Source organism: Falco cherrug, unplaced genomic scaffold, assembly GCF_023634085.1.
Source record: "Falco cherrug isolate bFalChe1 unplaced genomic scaffold, bFalChe1.pri scaffold_44, whole genome shotgun sequence".
NCBI classification, from domain to species: Eukaryota; Metazoa; Chordata; class Aves; order Falconiformes; family Falconidae; genus Falco; species Falco cherrug.
Window position 1 is genome coordinate 622,030 of NW_026599484.1, and position 21,796 is coordinate 643,825.

The 21,796-nt window shown below is 51.2% G+C and overlaps 2 pseudogenes; one reads left to right on the top strand and one right to left on the bottom strand.

Annotated features, from left to right (window-relative positions):
- Positions 1 to 2,242: 2,242 nt before the first annotated feature.
- On the bottom strand, positions 2,243 to 3,179 carry LOC129735175 (olfactory receptor 14C36-like; annotated as a pseudogene).
- A 6,412-nt stretch (positions 3,180 to 9,591) lies between these two features.
- LOC129735176 (olfactory receptor 14C36-like) lies at positions 9,592 to 10,528 on the top strand (annotated as a pseudogene).
- Positions 10,529 to 21,796: the final 11,268 nt, after the last annotated feature.

The following is a 21,796-nucleotide window of genomic DNA, read 5'->3' on the forward strand; positions in this document are numbered from 1 at the left end:
CCTAGTGCCTCCATGGCTGTGGGTGTGTAGATGAATTGGGAGCAATGGAGTAATTTGGTCCTGGGAGAAACTGTGAGGGGAATGGTCATTCATGTGTTGGTCGTTATTCCTCACAATCCAAACTGGTTTTAATTGTCACAAAATGACATTGGTCTATAGGAAGACAACACATCTTTGGCCTTAACGGGGATCGGTTACTATCCCCCTGTCTTTATCCTTACCCAGGAGCATTGCTGGTTGATTTTCTCTATTTATCTAGTTGAGTCAAGCAAGAGGATGAGCAGCTGAGGGGCTGGCTGCCCCATGGCCAAGGTTAACCCACCAGCAGACCACATCACAAATGCTGCCCCCAGAACGCAGCTCCCCAGCACCAGAAAGACCCTGACAGATTGGAACAAATCCTGCAGAAGCCAGAAGGATGGTTGAGGCCTGGATCATATTTTGAACAAGGAGAAGCTGAGAGAGATTTTGGGGGTTTTGTGACATTATTTGAGTGATAGACTTGAGCATTGGACCCAGGCCAGTTGGCGGGATCTCAGTCAATGCCCTGTCTCAGTATTTGTCAGAACAAGTCCATGAGGACATGATGTGGCTGGAGGTGTCCTTCGGTGGGCTTGGGTAAGACACCAACTGTGGCAAGAGCTGTAGGACTTGGTGTAACAAGTGGCAGTGGGAAACTGGTTGTCATCTTATTTAAAACTGGTGATGGATTTATGTGTCACTGAGTCATAGAGGAAGACAGAGGTGACCACGTAGGAAAGATCCCTCACTGGGTCTTGGGTGTATGACCAGACATGGAAATGAGCAGTTTTGGGAATTCGTGGGGAAAATTTCCCTGCAGCAGCTCCTGCTAAGTGTCCAGGGAACATGGCACAGTGCAGGCACCTCAGTCCCGCTCCTTTGGTGCCATGGTTTGTTCACCATGACCCCTGAGTCTGCAGAAGGACCACCCTGCTCTGTGCCCCCACCCTGCACACTCACACAGATGAGCTCTACACTGGTGTTTCCCTCTCCCAGGCCCTTCCCAGCCCAGCCCCCCCACAGCTCTGCCCCCCTCCCCTGCCCTCTCCCCAGCCCAGGCAGACACAGCAGCCCACGCTGGGCTGGCCCCATGCAATTGCCCACCCAAAGGGGGCTGCAGAGCTCTGGGCACTCATCCCAAAGACCCAGCCTCTCTGAAAGGCATAGCAGATGCTGGTGATCAGAGAGGGGTCTCATCCTGCCAGTCAGCCCCAGGGCTGGCACCAGCCATGGCATGAGGGGACAGAGGCCAGTGTCCGCCTCTGTCTGCTGCTCTTCTCTCACACAGACCCTGATTGCCCACTCCCGGCATCCCCTCTGGGCCAGTCCCTGTCCCCAGCAGCAGGCTGCTGGCCTGGGGGCTCCCCAGGCACCTCCTGCTGCACCAGGGACACAGATTACAGTGATGATGATGAGGCCGTTGGCCATGAGGGCAGCCAGGTAGATGCCCAGCAAGAGCCAGAAGTGCAAGAGCTGCAGCTCCCGTGTGTCTGACAATGCCAGGAGGAGGAACTGGGTGACAGAGCTGCTTTTGGGCGTCTGCTGCCTCTGGGCCTGGGGACTCTCCATGAAGGAATATATAATGAGATGTTAGGCAAGACTTCTCTGATTAAAACCTAACACCTTTCTCAGAGAAAGCCCACTGAAATGGCCTCCCTGCTTTTTGGAGGACCTTTGGCAGGTCCATCTCAAGAATTGGTTCTGACTGAGGGAGTACAGGAAGCAGGGGGCTCTGCTGTGGGCTCTGGAGGAGTCAGTCCTGCCCTATTACAACAGGTAATAGGAACATGGGGTGACGGAAGATTAAATCCACTCAGGGCATCAAAGGGCTTTTCAGCATTGTCACCTCCAATTCACCCCACTACAGAGCGGAGTTGAGGGGATTTTTCTCTGTGTATTTTGTTCTGGTTGCCCCACCACAGCTGAGGAGTGGTTTTGGCACTGTCATTTCTGCTGCACTCCAGGTGCCATCAGGTGGATCCTGAGAGGCAAAGAGACAGTCCCTTTGTGCAGACTGAGGACAGCCATCTGTCCACCCGCCCTGGTCTCAGCTTCCCTGTGCTGGCAGCTCCTTGACCTGCAGGACTATCACCCCAGATGTTTCACAGAGAAGGAACTGGTCACTGCTGAGAGTAGAAGCATCCAGTTTCCAAGTACAGATCTCAAGTGCACAAGAGATTTCAGAGAGGAATTGGAAATGCCTTGTGAAAAAACGGGCAGCTTATTGCTTCTGAGACACACCTGACTGCATCATCTTCTTCAGTGCGCCCTTCAGCTCCTGGTTCCTCATGCTGTAGATGAGGGGGTTAACTGCTGGAGGAACCACTGCGTACAGAACTGTCACAACCAGGTCCAGGGATGTGGAGGAGATGGAGGGGGGCTTTAGGTAGGCAAACATGCCAGTGCTGACAAAGAGGGAGACCACGGCCAAGTGAGGAAGGCACGTGGAAAAGGCTTTGTGCCGTCCCTGCTCAGAGGGGATCCTCAGCACAGCCCTGAAGATCTGCACATAGGACAGCAGAACGGAAACAAAACAACCAAAGCCTAGAAATGTACCAAGCACAAGAAGCCATATTTCCCTGAGGTAGGCCCGTGAGCAGGAGAGCTTGAGGATCTGTGGGATTTCACAAAAGAACTGTCCCACAGCATTGCCTTGGCAGAGCGGCAGTGACAGTGTATTGGCCGTGTGCAGCGCAGCATTGAGAAACCCAGTGCCCCAGGCAGCTGCTGCCATGTGGACACAAGCTCTGCTGCCCAGCAGGGTCCCGTAGTGCAGGGGTTGGCAGATGGCCACGTAGTGGTCATACGCCATGATGGTGAGGAGGGAATACTCTGCTGAAACGAAAAAGACAATCAGAAAGACCTGTGTAGCACATCCTGCATAGGAGATGTCCCTGGTATCCCAGAGGGAGTTTGCCATGGCTTTGGGGAGAGTGGTGGAGATGGAGCCCAGGTCAAGAAGGGAGGAAGTTGAGGAGGAAGAAGTACATGGGGGTGTGAAGGATTTGGTAACAGGCTACGATGGGGATGATGAGGCCGTTGGCCATGAGGGCAGCCAGGTAGATGCCCAGGAAGAGCCAGAAGGTCAAGCGCTGCAGCTCCCGTGTGTCTGCCAATGCCAGGAGGAGGAAGTGGGTGATGGAGCTGCTCTTGGACATCTACTGCCTCTGGGCATGGGGAGCTGTCACAGGAAAAAAAGGCAGTGACAAGTCAAGGGAGACTTCTCTAAGCAAAATCAACACCATTTCCCCAGACCATCCCCTGTCATACACAGACATCCTTTACTCTTCGTAGCAGACCTTTCTTCAGTTGTGTGGCTGGAGGCCTGCTTGGTGCTGGTCCTGTGGGCGATGAAGAGCAGGGCATCTGCCCTCGGGCTCTTTATCAGTCAGCCCCACTCCGCAGAAGGGGGTGGGGGGGGCAGGGACCAGTCCTGATGTCAACTTTGTCATGTGAAAGCAGTGCCAGAGTAGAAATGCCTGTCAGCATCTGCACTGCCAGAGCTACAGAATGGGAATGGTGAAGACACTTTGAGAATATTCAATTCTTGTTTAAAATCTCTACCCTCTCTCCTTTTGGTGAGTATTCTTGGATGTCAGAAACTCTCAGCATTTCTGCTGCTGTCAGGTGGAACACAGTTGTTATAGATTTGCTAATAAGTTAAGATTGATTGACTATTTGATTGATTATTTGATTTTATAAAATTATTTTATAGAATAGAAATGTAGAAGCATAAGAAATATATTTTAATGAAACTTATAGTTGCACAGTAAAAGCTGCTATGAGATCCTCTGTACATCCCGTACCACGGCTAGAAGAATGGGCTAGTATCAGTGTTTAAAACTTAGGTAATAAATTTAGGGTTGAAAGGTTTCTTTGTATTTAACCAGTCTTCTGTACGCAGAGGTGTATTGAAATGTCAGAATATGAGATGAATGGGAACTGGGGAGAGTCGACTGGAACAGCTTGTGGTTACCTGCCAAGAAACCGTGAACTTTAGTAAAAGGTAATTCCGGCAGGGGGAGATCGCGACCACCGACTCATACACCACCTACCCAAATTGCACCCCAGACCCATTTCTAGACCTTTCTAAGCTCTACTGCGCAGAATCGGATATAGGAGGAGAGTATGTTAATGATTTACGGGAAATATCATGGTTATGCATGATTACTTAATGAATATGTATGAATAAGTTCTATATATGGTGTCTGATTTTGAAAGCTGGTGTGCGTTGATCGTGAGAAGACTCACGCACCCGGCCGTTAATAAAGAAGTGTCTGCTTATCTGCATCACATTGGTGTCAATAAGTTCTTCATTCCGAGATTTCGGTAACAACCTTGTCACAGAAGGAGATCGGATTCATCGAGCAGGACCTGCTTTCCATAAACCAATGCTGGCTGGGCATGACCTCCTGGTTTTCCGGCACCTGCTCCTTGATGGTGCTCAGGACGATCAGCTCCACAACCTTCCCTGGCACTAACATCAGGTTGACAGGCCTCTAGTTATCCTCCTTGCTGCCTGTCTTGTAGGTGGGCACCACTTGACTAACCTTCAGTCTTCATGGACCTCCCCAGTTAGCCAGCACTGTTGAAAGTCATCGCTGTGGTGAGGCAATAGAGAAACAGACCAATGATTTTCAAAGGGTTCCTAGATCATGGGATGTCCATTGTCAAGGACAATGTCAATTGACAATTGACAATTGTCAATTGACAATTGTCAATCAAAAGGACCTTGTCCTTCCTGGGCATCAACTACAGCTGAACCACAACTCCGCTGGTGATGCAGAGACATCACAGCAGCAATGCCCTCTCCTGCCAGCACTGCACAGTCCAGCCCTGCATCTCTCTGGCCCCAAGGACAGCATGGTTTGCTCTCATTAGGGACATCTCATTTCACCGCCACAGTGACCTCTGTCCCCCACGCCAGCATGCTCTGCAGTAAAACATTTTGCTTTCCTCGGACCTTGGACACTTGGTACCCATTATTATTTTTTTTTGTTACATGTCTGAGCTTGGCCCTGGGGACACAGGTGCGGTTCAGGGTAACTCTGCTGTGAAATAACCTAAATCAGGGAGAGGAATGGGAAAAAGTCTTATTTAACCAGCGTGAGGAAGCCTTAGGATCAATAACCTCACATCCTATTGGGGAATTTAGAGATCCCGTGGGTTTACATGGCAAGGGTTTGTGGTGGTCACGGTGTTTGTAGGTCTGGCAAAGGTGAGAAGAGATCAAGAGCTGACTCCATGGCAATAAATCCACTTTCATTTGACTCCAAAATGGACCAGACACTACCCAAACCTGATCCAATAAGCAATTCTAGTGGCACCTCTGTGATACCCTATGGCAGAAAGGACAAAACACAACGGGAGAGGAGTGAGAATGATGTGAAAGAACAACCCTACAGACATCAAGGCGAGTGAAGAAGGAGGGGAGCAGTGAGACAGAGGCTTGGATCCCATCAAGACAGAGGCTTGGTGGGATCCTGCAAGCCAGTGGTCAAGTAACCACCTGCTGACAGTCACAGGACAATACAGTAACAATGCTCCTTTAGGTGTCTGCAGATTCTTTGCATCAGCGTTCTAGCACAGCTGCCAGATGGGCCAACAGCTGTGATGCTCAACTGGATCTAAAATCCTGCATCATTTGTGTCCACCTTGGTTCTAGAAGCAAAGAAATGTTGGAGTCTCATCTCCTACGGGGAGTGAGGCAGGAGAGCAGCAGAGTTCAGGTGCCAGGTCACACACCGGCAGGCAGTGGCTTGTGCTGAAGGAGTGAACACTCCTTAGGATTCGCTGAAATTGTCTCACAAGTATAAACTCCATTTTGAATGTTGGAACTGGTGGAGGCTGCTGTCCTTGCAGAGCAGCTGTGCTGAGCTCTGCCACCTGCCTTGGCACTTGGTTCCCTCAGTGTCACAGCTCTGTCTGCAACAGCACTGGCAACAGTTGCCTCTGCGTGGGCCCCTGGCTGAGGGCACTGCTGACCATCTGGGCTGAAGCCCCCCAGCTGTGGCACCAGCCCAGCTCTGCCATGAGGAAACCTGGAACCAAGTGTCCCCGAGCCCGTGGGTGCAAAGGCTTTGCTTCAGAGCAGAGACCTGGCCTGGGCAAAGGAGAGCTGAGTCTTTGTACCCCTAGGACTATGCAGTGAGGTGCTTCAATTGACTCTGCAATGCTTACTGAAGCACTGAAGACATCCTCCCCGCCCCTGCCTGTAGAACCACCAGACACACACATACACAGATGCTGTTTAGGAGTACTTAGATCCTTTGCTGCAGTCTTCCTGTTATCCCGTCTCATAATGGGTTAACAAAAGTTGATACTGATGCACAAAAGTTTTTCTCCTCAGAGAAATGCCACTGCTGGACAGAAGTGTCTCTGCCCAGCTGAGGCCGGGAGCATCAGTGATTGCATCCGGCTGTTCCCCAGCAGGTTCCCGTGCAGCCCCAGGGGCACCTGGAGGAGCCCAGAGGGGCAGAGAAGGGAGGCAGGGAGAGCTCAAAAGCAGACCTTGGTGGGAGGATGCTCCGAGCTCACTGTTGGAGAAATCTGCACAGCCCCTGACCCGGTGAGTCTGTGGCTGCAGGGCAATGCCTCTGCAGTTCCTAGCCGGGTCTGCAGCAGCTGGGGCACCCCCAGCCTGTGGGACCGTGTGGGAGCCTTGTGCTGTGGAGGAGGCCAGTGTGCTGCAGAGCAGGGCTTCCCTGCTGCAGCGTGGGAGGGCCAGGGCATGTGGGCTGCCTTGTGCCACGGCCGGCTGCAGGGCTGTGAAGGTGGCTGTGCAGGCAGGGGTGCCCAGGGCTGTCCTTGCCAGCAGGGTCCCTGCAGCCCAGGGGGCTGTGTGCTGGGGCAGGGGCTCTGCCGCCTGCCAGGGGCACCTCTCAGCCTGCCGGGGAGCTTCCCACAGCTCGGTGGTGAAACCGAACGACACCCAGTAGGGAAGGATTCCTTTCCTTTTGCCTGGATGCTGCATGGTTCAGGGCTGCTCTCAGGTCTAGTTTACCCTAAGGACATGTCTGGAAGACTAATTTCAAGAGGAAGGTCAGGGCAGAGTTTGCTATCATAATACACGGCTCTCCTCAGTCTTTTTCTCGGATTCCTGCTCTTGGGGGCAGGAGCGGGAAGGGAGAGATGGAAAAGGAAATCTCTAGTTGGAAGAAGTCCCTGAGACTCCTAGCTGGAACTATGAGTGATAAGGAGCTTCTGAAGTGCCCTCAGCCACTCCTCTGTCTATGAACAGGAGCAGCAGCATCTTCGCTGGAGCCATCAGGGTCGTTTAGAGCTGCACTTTCCCTCTGCAGACAGGACTCTGTGCCCAGCCAGTGCCCTGCAGACAGGCAGGTTTGTGTGGGGCCAGTGCACAGAGGCTGGGATGGGGTCTGCGAGCACCGACAGGGAAAGACCTGGCACAGGGAAACACTTCCCAGGAGGGAAACCCTGTGCAGCTGGGGTAATATCAGGGACTGAGGGAGCCCTTCCTCTGAGGCATCCCCCTGGCCTGCTCTCCCCCCAGCAAAGCCTCTGCCCTCAGGGCTGAGGGTCCCGAAGAATGAGCCACCCCCTCTGCAGCCAGAGCTCCAGCAGAGTCGCGGGGCAGCTCTCCAGCCACGTGCCCCGGCCCCTCTGCAGAGCACAGGGGCTGAGAGCAGCTGCCCAGAAATGTTGGTGTGTGGGAGGTGGCGAGCAGAGCTGGGCAAGGGCAGCGCTGCCCTCAGTGCCTGGCACGCTCGCCCTGGCCTCTCTCAGTCGCACCCTCACTCTGTTTTGCCTCCTTTCTCCATTGTCTCTGTTATTTGTTACTGTTCTCTTGCTCTTGCTGTCAGGCTCTCTGGGGATGGGTGTTTCAGCTGCAGAGTCACACACTGATCTTGTGGGTCCATTCCTGCAGCTGTGTCCATGGGAACAAGTGTCCCAGCTTTCCTGCCACCTGGGGGGCTGCGGGCAATGCCCTCTGTGGGGATGGGCATTGAGCTTTTTTTTTCTCTGAATCAGATGTTATATTGGTGACTCTTGCCTATATACTTGAAATCTGCTTCCAAGCAGTGAGTTGCCCTCCAGAATGCAAACCTGTCCCCTCGCACCCTTTATGATCTGAAAGCCTCACGGAGAATTGCAGGGATGCTGTGACAGAGAAAATGCTGTTGGGTGGGTGAAATGAGCCCTGTGTGTCCTTGGCTGCAAGTGGGGTGCTGAGACCTCAAGAAATGGTGAGGGGTGTGTGGTGGGTCAGGCTGCTCTCAGCGGTGCCTGGTGGATTTTCAGGGTGACATAGCAGTGTGGTCACCCTCCACCTCAGGAAGGTGCAAGCCCAGAGACACTGGGAACCAGATGGACAGACCACCTCCCCGCACTGGGCACTCACCCACAGGCAATCCTCTTGCCTCGCAGACCTCACTGTGTTACCAAAATCTCGGAATGAAGAACTTATTGACACCAATGTGATGTAGATAAGCAGACACTTCTTTACGGGTGCGTGAGCGAGTCCTCTCACGATCAACGCACACCAACTTTCAAAATCAGACACTATATATAGAACTTATTCATACATATTCATTAAGTAATCATGCATAACCATGATATTTCCCGTAAATCATTAACATACTCTCCTCCTATATCCGATTCTGCGCAGTAAAGCTTAGAAAGGTCTAGTAATGGGTCTGGGGTACGATTTGGGTAGGTGGTATGTGAGTCGGTGGTCGCGATCTCCCCCTGCCGGAATTACCTTTTACTAAAGTTCACGGTTTCTTGGCAGGTAACCACAAGCTGTTCCAGTCGACTCTCCCCAGTTCCCATTCATCTCATATTCTGACATTTCAATACACCTCTGCGTACAGAAGACTGGTTAAATACAAAGAAACCTTTCAACCCTAAATTTATTACCTAAGTTTTAAACACTGATACTAGCCCATTCTTCTAGCCGTGGTACGGGATGTACAGAGGATCTCATAGCAGCTTTTACTGTGCAACTATAAGTTTCATTAAAATATATTTCTTATGCTTCTACATTTCTATTCTATAAAATAATTTTATAAAATCAAATAATCAATCAAATAGTCAATCAATCTTAACTTATTAGCAAATCTATAACAACTGTGTTCCACCTGACAGCAGCAGAAATGCTGAGAGTTTCTGACATCCAAGAATACTCACCAAAAGGAGAGAGGGTAGAGATTTTAAACAAGAATTGAATATTCTCAAAGTGTCTTCACCATTCCCATTCTGTAGCTCTGGCAGTGCAGATGCTGACAGGCATTTCTACTCTGGCACTGCTTTCACATGACAAAGTTGACATCAGGACTGGTCCCTGCCCCCCCCACCCCCTTCTGCGGAGTGGGGCTGACTGATAAAGAGCCCGAGGGCAGATGCCCTGCTCTTCATCGCCCACAGGACCAGCACCAAGCAGGCCTCCAGCCACACAACTGAAGAAAGGTCTGCTACGAAGAGTAAAGGATGTCTGTGTATGACAGGGGATGGTCTGGGGAAATGGTGTTGATTTTGCTTAGAGAAGTCTCCCTTGACTTGTCACTGCCTTTTTTTCCTGTGACAGCTCCCCATGCCCAGAGGCAGTAGATGTCCAAGAGCAGCTCCATCACCCACTTCCTCCTCCTGGCATTGGCAGACACACGGGAGCTGCAGCGCTTGACCTTCTGGCTCTTCCTGGGCATCTACCTGGCTGCCCTCATGGCCAACGGCCTCATCATCCCCATCGTAGCCTGTTACCAAATCCTTCACACCCCCATGTACTTCTTCCTCCTCAACTTCCTCCCTTCTTGACCTGGGCTCCATCTCCACCACTCTCCCCAAAGCCATGGCAAACTCCCTCTGGGATACCAGGGACATCTCCTATGCAGGATGTGCTACACAGGTCTTTCTGATTGTCTTTTTCGTTTCAGCAGAGTATTCCCTCCTCACCATCATGGCGTATGACCGCTACGTGGTCATCTGCCAACCCCTGCACTACGGGACCCTGCTGGGCAGCAGAGCTTGTGTCCACATGGCAGCAGCTGCCTGGGGCACTGGGTTTCTCAATGCTGCGCTGCACACGGCCAATACACTGTCACTGCCGCTCTGCCAAGGCAATGCTGTGGGACAGTTCTTTTGTGAAATCCCACAGATCCTCAAGCTCTCCTGCTCACGGGCCTACCTCAGGGAAATATGGCTTCTTGTGCTTGGTACATTTCTAGGCTTTGGTTGTTTTGTTTCCGTTCTGCTGTCCTATGTGCAGATCTTCAGGGCTGTGCTGAGGATCCCCTCTGAGCAGGGACGGCACAAAGCCTTTTCCACGTGCCTTCCTCACTTGGCCGTGGTCTCCCTCTTTGTCAGCACTGGCATGTTTGCCTACCTAAAGCCCCCCTCCATCTCCTCCACATCCCTGGACCTGGTTGTGACAGTTCTGTACGCAGTGGTTCCTCCAGCAGTTAACCCCCTCATCTACAGCATGAGGAACCAGGAGCTGAAGGGCGCACTGAAGAAGATGATGCAGTCAGGTGTGTCTCAGAAGCAATAAGCTGCCCGTTTTTTCACAAGGCATTTCCAATTCCTCTCTGAAATCTCTTGTGCACTTGAGATCTGTACTTGGAAACTGGATGCTTCTACTCTCAGCAGTGACCAGTTCCTTCTCTGTGAAACATCTGGGGTGATAGTCCTGCAGGTCAAGGAGCTGCCAGCACAGGGAAGCTGAGACCAGGGCGGGTGGACAGATGGCTGTCCTCAGTCTGCACAAAGGGACTGTCTCTTTGCCTCTCAGGATCCACCTGATGGCACCTGGAGTGCAGCAGAAATGACAGTGCCAAAACCACTCCTCAGCTGTGGTGGGGCAACCAGAACAAAATACACAGAGAAAAATCCCCTCAACTCCGCTCTGTAGTGGGGTGAATTGGAGGTGACAATGCTGAAAAGCCCTTTGATGCCCTGAGTGGATTTAATCTTCCGTCACCCCATGTTCCTATTACCTGTTGTAATAGGGCAGGACTGACTCCTCCAGAGCCCACAGCAGAGCCCCCTGCTTCCTGTACTCCCTCAGTCAGAACCAATTCTTGAGATGGACCTGCCAAAGGTCCTCCAAAAAGCAGGGAGGCCATTTCAGTGGGCTTTCTCTGAGAAAGGTGTTAGGTTTTAATCAGAGAAGTCTTGCCTAACATCTCATTATATATTCCTTCATGGAGAGTCCCCAGGCCCAGAGGCAGCAGACGCCCAAAAGCAGCTCTGTCACCCAGTTCCTCCTCCTGGCATTGTCAGACACACGGGAGCTGCAGCTCTTGCACTTCTGGCTCTTGCTGGGCATCTACCTGGCTGCCCTCATGGCCAACGGCCTCATCATCATCACTGTAATCTGTGTCCCTGGTGCAGCAGGAGGTGCCTGGGGAGCCCCCAGGCCAGCAGCCTGCTGCTGGGGACAGGGACTGGCCCAGAGGGGATGCCGGGAGTGGGCAATCAGGGTCTGTGTGAGAGAAGAGCAGCAGACAGAGGCGGACACTGGCCTCTGTCCCCTCATGCCATGGCTGGTGCCAGCCCTGGGGCTGACTGGCAGGATGAGACCCCTCTCTGATCACCAGCATCTGCTGTGCCCTTGCAAGAGTCTTTGGGGTGAGTGCCCAGAGCTCTGCAGCCCCCTTTGGGTGGGCAATTGCATGGGGCCAGCCCAGTGTGGGCTGCTGTGTCTGCCTGGGCTGGGGAGAGAACAGGGGAGGTGGGCAGAGCTGTGGGGGGGCTGGGCTGGGAAGGGCCTGGGAGAGGGAAACACCAGTGTAGAGCTCATCTGTGTGAGTGTGCAGGGTGGAGGCACAGGGCAGGGTGGTCCTGGTGCAGACCCAGGGGTCATGGTGAATGAAGCAAGGCACCAAAGGAGCAGGACTGAAGAGCCTGGTCTGTGCCATGTACCTTGGACACCTTGGGGAAGATGTAGCAGGGAAATTTTCCTCAACAAGTCCCAAACACTGCTCATTTCCATTTGTGGTCATACATTGTAGCCCCAAAAAGGGACCTTTCCTTCATCATCACCTCTGTCATCCTCTGTGGCTTAGTGACATCAAACTGCATTGCCATTTTGAAATATAATGGGAGGGAGTTTCCTGCTGACACTTGTTCCACACATGTCCCATAGCTCTTGCTACAGTTGGTCTCTCAGCCAATGGTGTGGTCAGACACCTTCAGCCACATCATGTGCTCATGGCTGTGTTTTTAGAAATGTTTAAACAGGCCATTGAGTGAGGTCCCACCAGATGGCCTGGGTTCAGTACTCCAGTTTCTCAGTCTTAACAATTTCTCAGATAAAATCCCAACTTTGAGTGTCCTTGTCCATAATGTGCTCAATGCCCCAACCATTCTTCCGGCATCTGCAGGACTTGCTCCAATCTGTCAGGGTCTTTCTTTTGTTAGAGAGCCCCATTCTGGGCATAGCAGTCCTGATATGGTCCTGTGGTGGGTTAAGCTTAGGCAGTGGCCAGTCAGTCCCCCGCTGTTCATCCACTCCCCTGACTCCACAAGACAAAGGAGAAAATAAACCAACAATGCTCATTGGTCAAGATAAAGACGGAGAGATTATTAACCGATCACTGTCATAGCCAATGGTGTGTTGTCTTTCCAAAGATCAATTTAATTTATTGCTAATTCAACCAGATTTTGATTGTGAGAAACAAGGACCAAAACATTAATGATGATGCCCCTCACAGTTTCTCCCAGGGCCAAATTACACCATTGTTCCCAATTCATCTACACACCCACAGCCATGGAGGCACTAGGGGGATAGCAAAGAGGGGGTTGATGGTACAGAACGTCTCTGCTGCTCCTTTCTCCTCACACTTTTGCCCTTCTCCAGATTGGGTCCTCTTCAGGGACCCCAACATCTTTGTGCTCAAAGGGTATGTGTTGTTCATTTTTTCTGTCTACTTTTCCTCTTGATACTCACAGAATTACAGAAATGTTGACATTAGAAGCGACCTCTCGAGATCATCCAGTGAAATGTGCTAGCCGAGGTACAGTCAGCTCAAGCAGGTTGTTCAAGGCCTTGGCTATATGGGTTTGGAGTATCTCCAGGGATGGACATTCCACAGACTCTCTTGGCAACTCTTCCAGTGGTTGATCATCCTGAGACAAAAAGTGTTTTCTTGGGTTCAGATGGAACTCTGTATACATTCATAAGAACCTCACAAGGCTTTTTTTTCTTCTCCTGACTAAACAGTTGCAGATCTCTCACCCTTTCTTCCTGGGAAAGATGTTCCAGTCCCTTCAAGCAGCTTGGTGGCCCTTTGCAGAACTTGCTTTAGTAGGTCAACAGCTTTTTTGCCCTGGGAAGCCCAGCCCTAGACACAGGACTCCAGATGTGGCCTTAGTAGTGTTTGCAGGACGGGGCCTGGAAATCAGGACCATAAGTAACAATCAGTTAGCTGAAAGGAATGTCCCTCAGCTTGTAGGCCACAAACCCTGGGGGGACAAGGAGGGTGAATAGATAACAACCCACAGAGTGCTGACTGTTGAGTCATGCAGAGAAAAGACAAGGAGATGAGGAAAGATGGTGACCAGAAGTAGCAAGTTGCTGCTAATTGATGACTGTAAACACTTACTTAAAGTGTCCTTTGTTTGTTGTTAACCAATTAGGGATTGCCTAGTATGTAATGCTTAGCTTAAAGAACCAATCAGTTTAAAGCACGTGGCCTCTGATAACATATATAAACCAATGACTGTGTGCAATAAATCGATATTTGCTTGCATAAAGCAGCGTCCCGTCTCTCCATCGCAGCAGTGCTGAGAGGAGGGGAAGGGTCACCTCCCTCCATCGGCCAGCGATGCTTTTCCTAATGCAGTCCCCACAGCTGTTGGCGTTTGCCATGAGGGTGCATCAATGTCTCATGCTCAGCTGCTTGTCCTCTGGCACCCAAAGGTCCTTCTGTGCAGAGCTGCTCTCTGGCTGCCCTGCCACCAGCAGGATAGCCACAGGAGGGCTGGATCACAGCCTGGCCTCCCCCAGGGACTTGCTCAGCAGCAGTAGCAGCAGCAGCAGCTTCTCCTTCTTGGAAATGAGCTTCACCTCTGGCACAGGCCGCAGGGTTCTGTAGAGCCACCTGGGAGAGCAAAGCCCTCTCCTGCCAGGGCTGCACAGCCCAGGCCTGTTGCCCTCTGGCCTTGGCCACTGCAGCCTTTGCTCTCATGCTGGGAACTTCCTTCCTCCTTCTGCTGCCCCCTGCCATCCCCTCCAGCATCCTCTGCTGGGAAGCAAACCCTTCTCACACAAGGGCTTCCATCCCTGGGTACCCGGTTTCTGTGTGACAAGCCTGCCCTTGTCCCTGGTGCCACACCTGAGGTGCTGCAGCCCACATGGGCCCCAGACCCCACCGCCTGGGCGCGCGGGAAGCAGGAGCCCCCTGTGCCACCACAGAGCTGTGACATCAGTGCCATAAACGCTGAGGAGAAGCAGGACAGCTGAAGAGGGTCCCAGATCGGAGAGTCAGCCGAGTAACGGCAATTACACCGGTATGGCTACATGTCGCCCTCCTTTATTCAGCAACTTTGTCTTATTTATACTTCTAATAAACTGTTAACGCAGCAGCAATTATGTTACTTGTTGATTGGTTGTCAGTTACGTATTCACGTTACTTGCTGATTGGCTGTCAATTACGTATTTATGTTGCAAGCGCCTAATAAGGATGTGCTAGTTAGCCGTTTTCATATCTCGCTTGGCATCTGGCCTTGTCCTTGTACAATACTCATTATTCATTATTCTGCCTATTCAAGGACAGTACAAGATTTTCAAAGTAAATTTGCAATCTGCAGGCCAGGGATGTCCAACTCCTGCAATGGTACAGTATGCCCTTGTTCTGTCAGGAATTCCCCTACACATCACCCTTTTTCTTTTTGGACAAGCCAGGCTCGATCAACAATTGATTCCAAACCTTTCTTCATACAGGAGAAAATACAACAAAAGATAACAAGCACAACAAAGATAATAACAAAAAAATCGAAACCCATCCATCAACAGGGTTTTTGACCAGCCGGTGGTTCCTCATCTCTTAAGCCAACCGTTGAAAGGATTTTCAACAACAGTGAGTTTCTTCATATTATCCTGCAGTTGGAAAAGCTTTTTGTGAATGGACTCAGAATGATCCAAAAGATTCATAGAGCACATTCCCTCAAAATCCTCACAACCGTGTTCTTTTGCTAATAACAGAAAATCAATAGCAGCTTGATTTTGTATTATAGCATGTCGTATACTGTTGACATCAGTGGTGAGCTCATCTAATACTTTGGAGGTAATGTTAATTTGTTTTCCTGTCAGACAAGCTAACCGTCTCAATTGAGTGAGAGCCTTGGCAGAAGCAACTTGTGGTGTAAAGAGTGATGCTAAAATGACAGATGGACGTTCCCACAACTCAGCATCATCTTTTCATTCAGGTCCCAATTGGTACACAGTACGTCTGACACGTTTCAACTTGTTACTTATGTTAAGCATTTGATGGATGCTAGGGGCAAATAATGTTAGTTTGCCAAAGTAGCATGGTCCTCCCTGTGCCGTTGCAGGTACAGCGGGACAGGCACCATCTCCACAAATCCAAGTATTGTAATTTCTTGGTTTGTGGATCCTAAAATTACCGGAGTCAATGTCTTTCTTGTAAACCCCAAAAATCAAACAGCAGTTTCCCGGCATAGATCCTAAGATGTCAAGCTCCTGAGGTTCCATGCCCGTAACATTCAGGCCCTGAGCAATTTTGAACGCTTGAGCCCCCAAGGGCTTTCTTGGAATACCAAGTGATTTGCACCAATCGGCTTGCACAGATCCACTGTTGATGGTCTAAAAGTCATTTGTTGCTTGGTCGAGGTACTCGGAGTATATTTTACCTGTTTTCCAGTGCCCAAAATCCTTCATATGGTTTAAAGGGACCCCAATCAAACAGGTACAAAATGGGCCAGATGGGGTAGCTAACGATAAGCAAAATGGATCTTGCCCTGTCTTGTTGGCCCAGGTAACCCACATGGTGGTTTGTGGTTGGGCAGGAACCCACGCTGTTCCTTGTGAGGGCGTGTTGATTATTCCTACCAGCCCTATAATCAAAGCAAGCAATGTCATTATCTCACAATTCTTGTTCCCAACTGACAAAACAAGCACCACAAACCAAGAGCTTGTGTTTTCTTTGTAGCTAAAACAGCAGTTAAGGCTTTGGTCACGGCCCACCAAGAGATAGCTTCAATTCTGCTGTCAATAGTTTCTGGCATCCATATTTCTGGAAAATGTTGATTTGGCTTAAGGTTCAAAAATTCCCTACAAACATTTTCAAAAGTAATATTAGCAAAGCTGTTTTGACAATCTAAACACAAAACATAAGCATTTCACAAGCGGCTACAATATATAACAAAAATCTGTCTACAGTTACCACAACTTAATATTATTGCTGCTGGTTCAGTACAGTTTCTGCAAAGAGCACTTTTGGTATTACAAAATTTTTCAACACAACATTACAAGCTCATGGCCCAAATGATTGTCTTCTTGCTATTGTCAACAGCACGTCTTCTATGGTGGATGGGACTGGCCCAAGTTCTGCACAGAGTTTATTGAAGACTGGTTGGAGGTAAAGCTGTCGTCTATATTTTCTCCGTTCTTCTGGAGTTGACATGCAGGGTGGACAGATCTGCTAGGGACCCACAGAGGTCCTTTATCTTGTCTAATCGCTTGGTTACATCAGTCTCCTTTGGCGTCTTTTATGCCACCTAGCTGTTGTCCATGCGGCATCGCACTCCATTTGATTGGTCCTGGTGTGACGCCTACACGCTGCTCCCCCCTTGTGCAGGCATCCTGTTTTTACTCATCATTCTGTCCAACTCTCTTATCTCTTTGCGAATACACAGTCTCTTTGTCTCCCTTGGCCTTGCACATGTCCTTCCCAACACCTGCAGCTTGTTACAGCTGCGGCCTGCTCGGCCTGCTATTACAACAAAGTTACTTGGTCTGCATTGCTCATAATATGTCCGTTGTCTTCCAGCCACTCCACACTACCCGGCACTGCACCTTCCTGGTCCATCAGGGCAACCTGGGTGCCAGTGGGGAAGCTGGGAATAGCCCTTGGCCAGAGCCTCTCCCTGGAGGTGACAGAGGAGGAATTCCTTGTGGATGGCAGGGATTCCAAAGCATGAGGAGTTCCCCACTGGATGGCAGAGAGAGGGCGTAGAGCACCTGCCATGTGGAGCCACCATCAGCATCCCCTCAGCCATGGCCACAGTCACAGAGAAGCTCACTGAGGAGCTCATCCACATCGTCAACGGCACCCTCACAGTGACCAGGCAGTACCAAAAGTTCCTGCAAAAAATGATGGCCAAGTGTCGAGAGGCGGCCTGTGGTGGGACACACCCCACACACACCACCTCCCCGCAGTTGCCTCCCTCCACCCTGCCAGGAAAGAGGAGCAGCTCTAGCCGGGGCTGCTGGAGGCAAGAGGGTGGCCCCAGGGCCTTAGAGTGGAGCTGCTGAGGGCAGATGCGCACATGGAGAAGACGGCGGATGAGGCCAAAGACCAAGGGGAGGACACGTGGCCAAGCAGAAACAGCCCTGTGCAGATGGGCAGAAGGAGTCCAGTGGGGGTGACGAAGAGGAGCCCCATGATGCCAGACAGAATCAGCTCCATGGGCCTGGGCAGCACCATCCACGTAGGGCTGGGCAGGAGCACCCCAGCAGAGCCCAGGCCCAGCACTGTGTGCCTCTGGGAAGGGCATGTGGCCAGGTGTCCTCAGGACTGTGCCGGGCAGGACTGTGCCTGCAGGAGGGCTGCTCCCACCTGTGGGGCTGCCCAAAGGCTTGGTGGAGATGCCACTGCCGGCTCCATTGTGTCCGTTTCTGCAAGCCCCCGTGGTGGCAGCGCTGCTCCCACAAGAGCAGTGGGTTCCCCTGCCAGTGAGCAGCTGGCGGGGTGCAGGGCTGGGACCCCCCTGGCATACTCTTCATCTGAAATGTTCAATCTTTTCTCTATCCATGGATCTATCTATGGAGCTCATGCATCCATCCCGCAGCTGGGGCTGCATCACCCTCAGTGCCTGAACCCAGTGGGGATGGTCTGGCATTGAGCACTGCTGGCACCCACAAAACAGGGGGTGTAGGTAGTTAGGGCTTGGCGGTCGGAAGATGCTGCGCTGTATGGAAGATATAGAGCCCCTCTCCGGATAGCCAATAGCTTTTAGCTTATGATGTAAGCAGACGGAAGTGACGTTGTAAACCCAAGCTACATAATGCCGCGCCACTTACCAATAATCGCCATTTGCCATCCACCACATTGGTGTCTGTGAGCTGATGGCCCGAGCGGCCTGGGGTTGGTCGCCGTGCCGTTCCTGAACCAGGTCGCCACGCCTCCGAAGGCAACAAGTGGTGCCGAAACCCAGGAATTACTCGCCTGGAATCGAGTGAATAGGCGGTCGGAGCGGCTGGACCAGCCCGGCGGGGAGGACGCTCCCGGACCAACAAGAAGGATGGAAGCCCTTGTGAAGTTCATATCACACTTACATAAGCAGTGGGGTATTGATTGTAAACCCAAAGATTTTACCCTCGCTGTTGCGAGGCTTTTAGAAATTGGGGTCATTGACCGTCCGGTGGATATTCTCCACCCTGAAGTGTGGGATAAATGTACTAAAGCTTTAGCCGAGGAGACGATGTCCTCGGGTTGTGGGAAAAACCTTAAGTCCTGGGGGAAAGTTATACAGGCCTTGCAGAAGGCCATACAAGAGGAGTAGACCTGGAGGGTGGCAAAGGACTGTTTCTTAGTCACCCTGAAAGTGGGAGTCGGGGCAGCCCCACAAACTTTGCACCCCCCAGATGATGACAATTCTGCTGAGCCTAAAGATCTGTGAGAGGGCGACACGTCCCCTCAATCCCCGAACCCTGTCCCGCTTACGGAGGGACAGAAACGAGCAAAATCCTTCTGGGGTGGGTTAGCCGAGGAGGCCAGGGGCGCCGCGGGGAAACCAGAGTCTGAGGAAGTCTGGGCCAGACCACCGCCCTATGTGCCCCAAGATGGCACCGAGTGGAGAGGGGAAGGGCGGGGCGAGGATGCCCCCGGTGGGAACAGGGAGGAAGCGTTAAAACTAACAAGCGCATGCAAACGGGAGGGGGAGGAGAATGAGAAGGAAAAGACCGATAGGGATGACCAAAAAAGGGAAAAGATCACGAGCGAGGGGCGGAGAACCAATCAGAAGGTCCATTTCAAAAAATGCCCTTATTGGGCAAACACCCCGCCGAGTGGAAGGCGGGGTGAGCCAAGAGGGAGGGAACAGCCCGCCCACAAGGGGAGTGGGCGGGGCCGGAGCCCGACAAAAAGGTACTGGAAGCCAGAAGTGACCAGTCAGTCGAGTTCCGACTCCGGATCAGACACCAGCTGGGATGAGTGGCTCACAGCTGATTCAAACTTAGAGGAGGAGGAAATGGAGGTAGACAGAGCCAAGAGCCAAAACATCCCCATCCAAGTGATTTTAATTTTGGGTTCATAACGCCAACTAGTGGCTCATAGAACATCAACCATGGGAATGGGTATTGGTTTGATGGGAGGATCAGAAGATACTACAAAAGATTGTTACCCCGGGGCCCCCTAGCTTTCGGACATACCTCTGTGACCTAGCCCCTGTAGAACCCTGTTTGAATGAGATACCGTATTACATGTGTCCCAGCCCTAACCCCGGCAAATCTTACTGTAACGCTACTAATGAATATTATTGTTCTTACTGGGGCTGCGAAACCATCGTGGCTGGCTGGAAGGTAGCAAGACCAGACCCGTTTCTTAAGACCAGTTGGGGGTCAACAGGTTGCAAACCTTTGACAACAGACTGGTCGGGAGGGATAGTATGCCATGGCAGGTGTGAGAACATGTGCTAATATATTTTCTTAAACGTAACCAATGAAAACGACCTGGGATGGACTATCGGCAAAACTTGGGGTGTTAGATACTTTAAACCCGGTGCTGATTATGGGGGACTGTTTTTTATTAAAAAACGGGAAGTGAGAAGCAGCACAGCGATTGGCCCCAATGTCATAATCAAAAGCGATAACCAGCAAAGAAAAGAAAGCTTGCCGATTTCCACCCCCATTCCAACTGATCCCCTGCCAACCATGCAAATAGTTCCCTCAAGCCAACCAAACGTGAACTCCCACAACTTGCCCGACAAGCCATTTTTTAACGTGTTAGATGCCACCTTCCGGTCGCTGGATCAGTCAAACCCGAGTCTCACGAGTTCTTGTTGGTTATATTATGACGTGTATCCCCCCTTCTACGAGGGCATTGCCCTCAATGCTTCTTTTGACTATTCATCAGACAGCAGTCCAACCCAGTGTAGGTGGGACACACCATGGAAAGGAATCACCCTGAACCAAGTCAGGGGCCAGGGCATGTGTTTTGGTAATACCACCCTAGCAAGCTGGGATAGTGCTGTTTGTGCAAAAACCGTTGTGGTTGACAGGACCAGTAAATGGGCGATCCCGTCCGCACCCGGCATGTGGATTTGCCACCAATTGGGAGTAACCCCCTGTGTGTCCCGTGAACTTTTTGATGACTCTGCTGACTTTTGTGTACAAATTTTGATTGCTCCCAGAGTCCTATACCATCCAGAAGAAGAAATGTACCATTATTGGGGAGAAACTAATAGCAGACTTCAAAAAAGAGAAGTGCTGACAGCCCTAACAATTGTGTTGCTGCTTGGTTTAGGAGCAGTTGGCACGGCCACGGAAATGACCTCCCTGGTGACCCAGCAACGAGGCCTGTCTCAACTACAAGCCGCCATCGATGAAGACCTGCAAAAAATCGAGAAATCCATGACCTTTCTGGAATGATCCCTCTCCTCGCTTTCAGAGGTTGTTTTGCAGAATAGACAGGGATTAGACCTCCTGTTTATGCAACAAGGAGGCCTTTGTGCCGCCCTGAAAGAGGAATGTCGCTTCTATGCTGACCACACCGGAGTGGTTACAGACTCGATGGCTAAATTGAGAGAGAGGTTGGCTCAAAGAAAAAGAGACAGGGAAGCCCAACAGGGGTGGTTTGAATCATGGTTTAACCAATCACCGTGGCTAACCACCCTGATATCCACCTTGATAGCACCGATTGCAATGATCATGATGACATTGATCTTCGGACCCTGTATATTAAATAGGCTTGTGTCTTTCGTGAAGAGCCGGCTAGAAAAGGTCAACATCATGTTTGTAGAACACCAACAACTGCTTTAAAAATGTACTTGGTCAGTATTCCCCCCAGTTTTTTTCCCCAGTTATCCCCAGTTATCCCAAGTTACACCCCATTACCCCCAGTTACCCTCCAATTACCACTTGCTAAGTGTGCCTTATGTTTGTTATCACAAAATCATTATTTGTACTTTTTAAAATATTTTTACTATTTTAGCCTGTTTAGTTAAGCATAGGGAGGGGGGGAATGTAGGTAGTTAGGGCTTGGCGGTCGGAAGATGTTGCGCTGTATGGAAATATAGAGCCCCTCTCCGGATAGCCAATAGCTTTTAGCTTAGGACGTAAGCAGACGGAAGTGACGTTGTAAACCCAAGCTACATAATGCCGCGCCACTTACCAATAATCGCCATTTGCCATCCACCACATTGGTGTCTGTGAGCTGATGGCCCGAGCAGCCTGGGGTTGGTCGCCATGCCGTTCCTGAAGCAGGTCGCCACGCCTCCGAAGGCAACAGGGGGGTAGGGGTGTCTGGTACCACAGTGGGTGTGCTGGCAGGTGGGGACCGAGTCTGGCTGGAGAAAGGGCGCAGCAGGGACCCCATCAGGTCCAACAAGTGCCGAGTCCAGCCCCTGTGGAGGA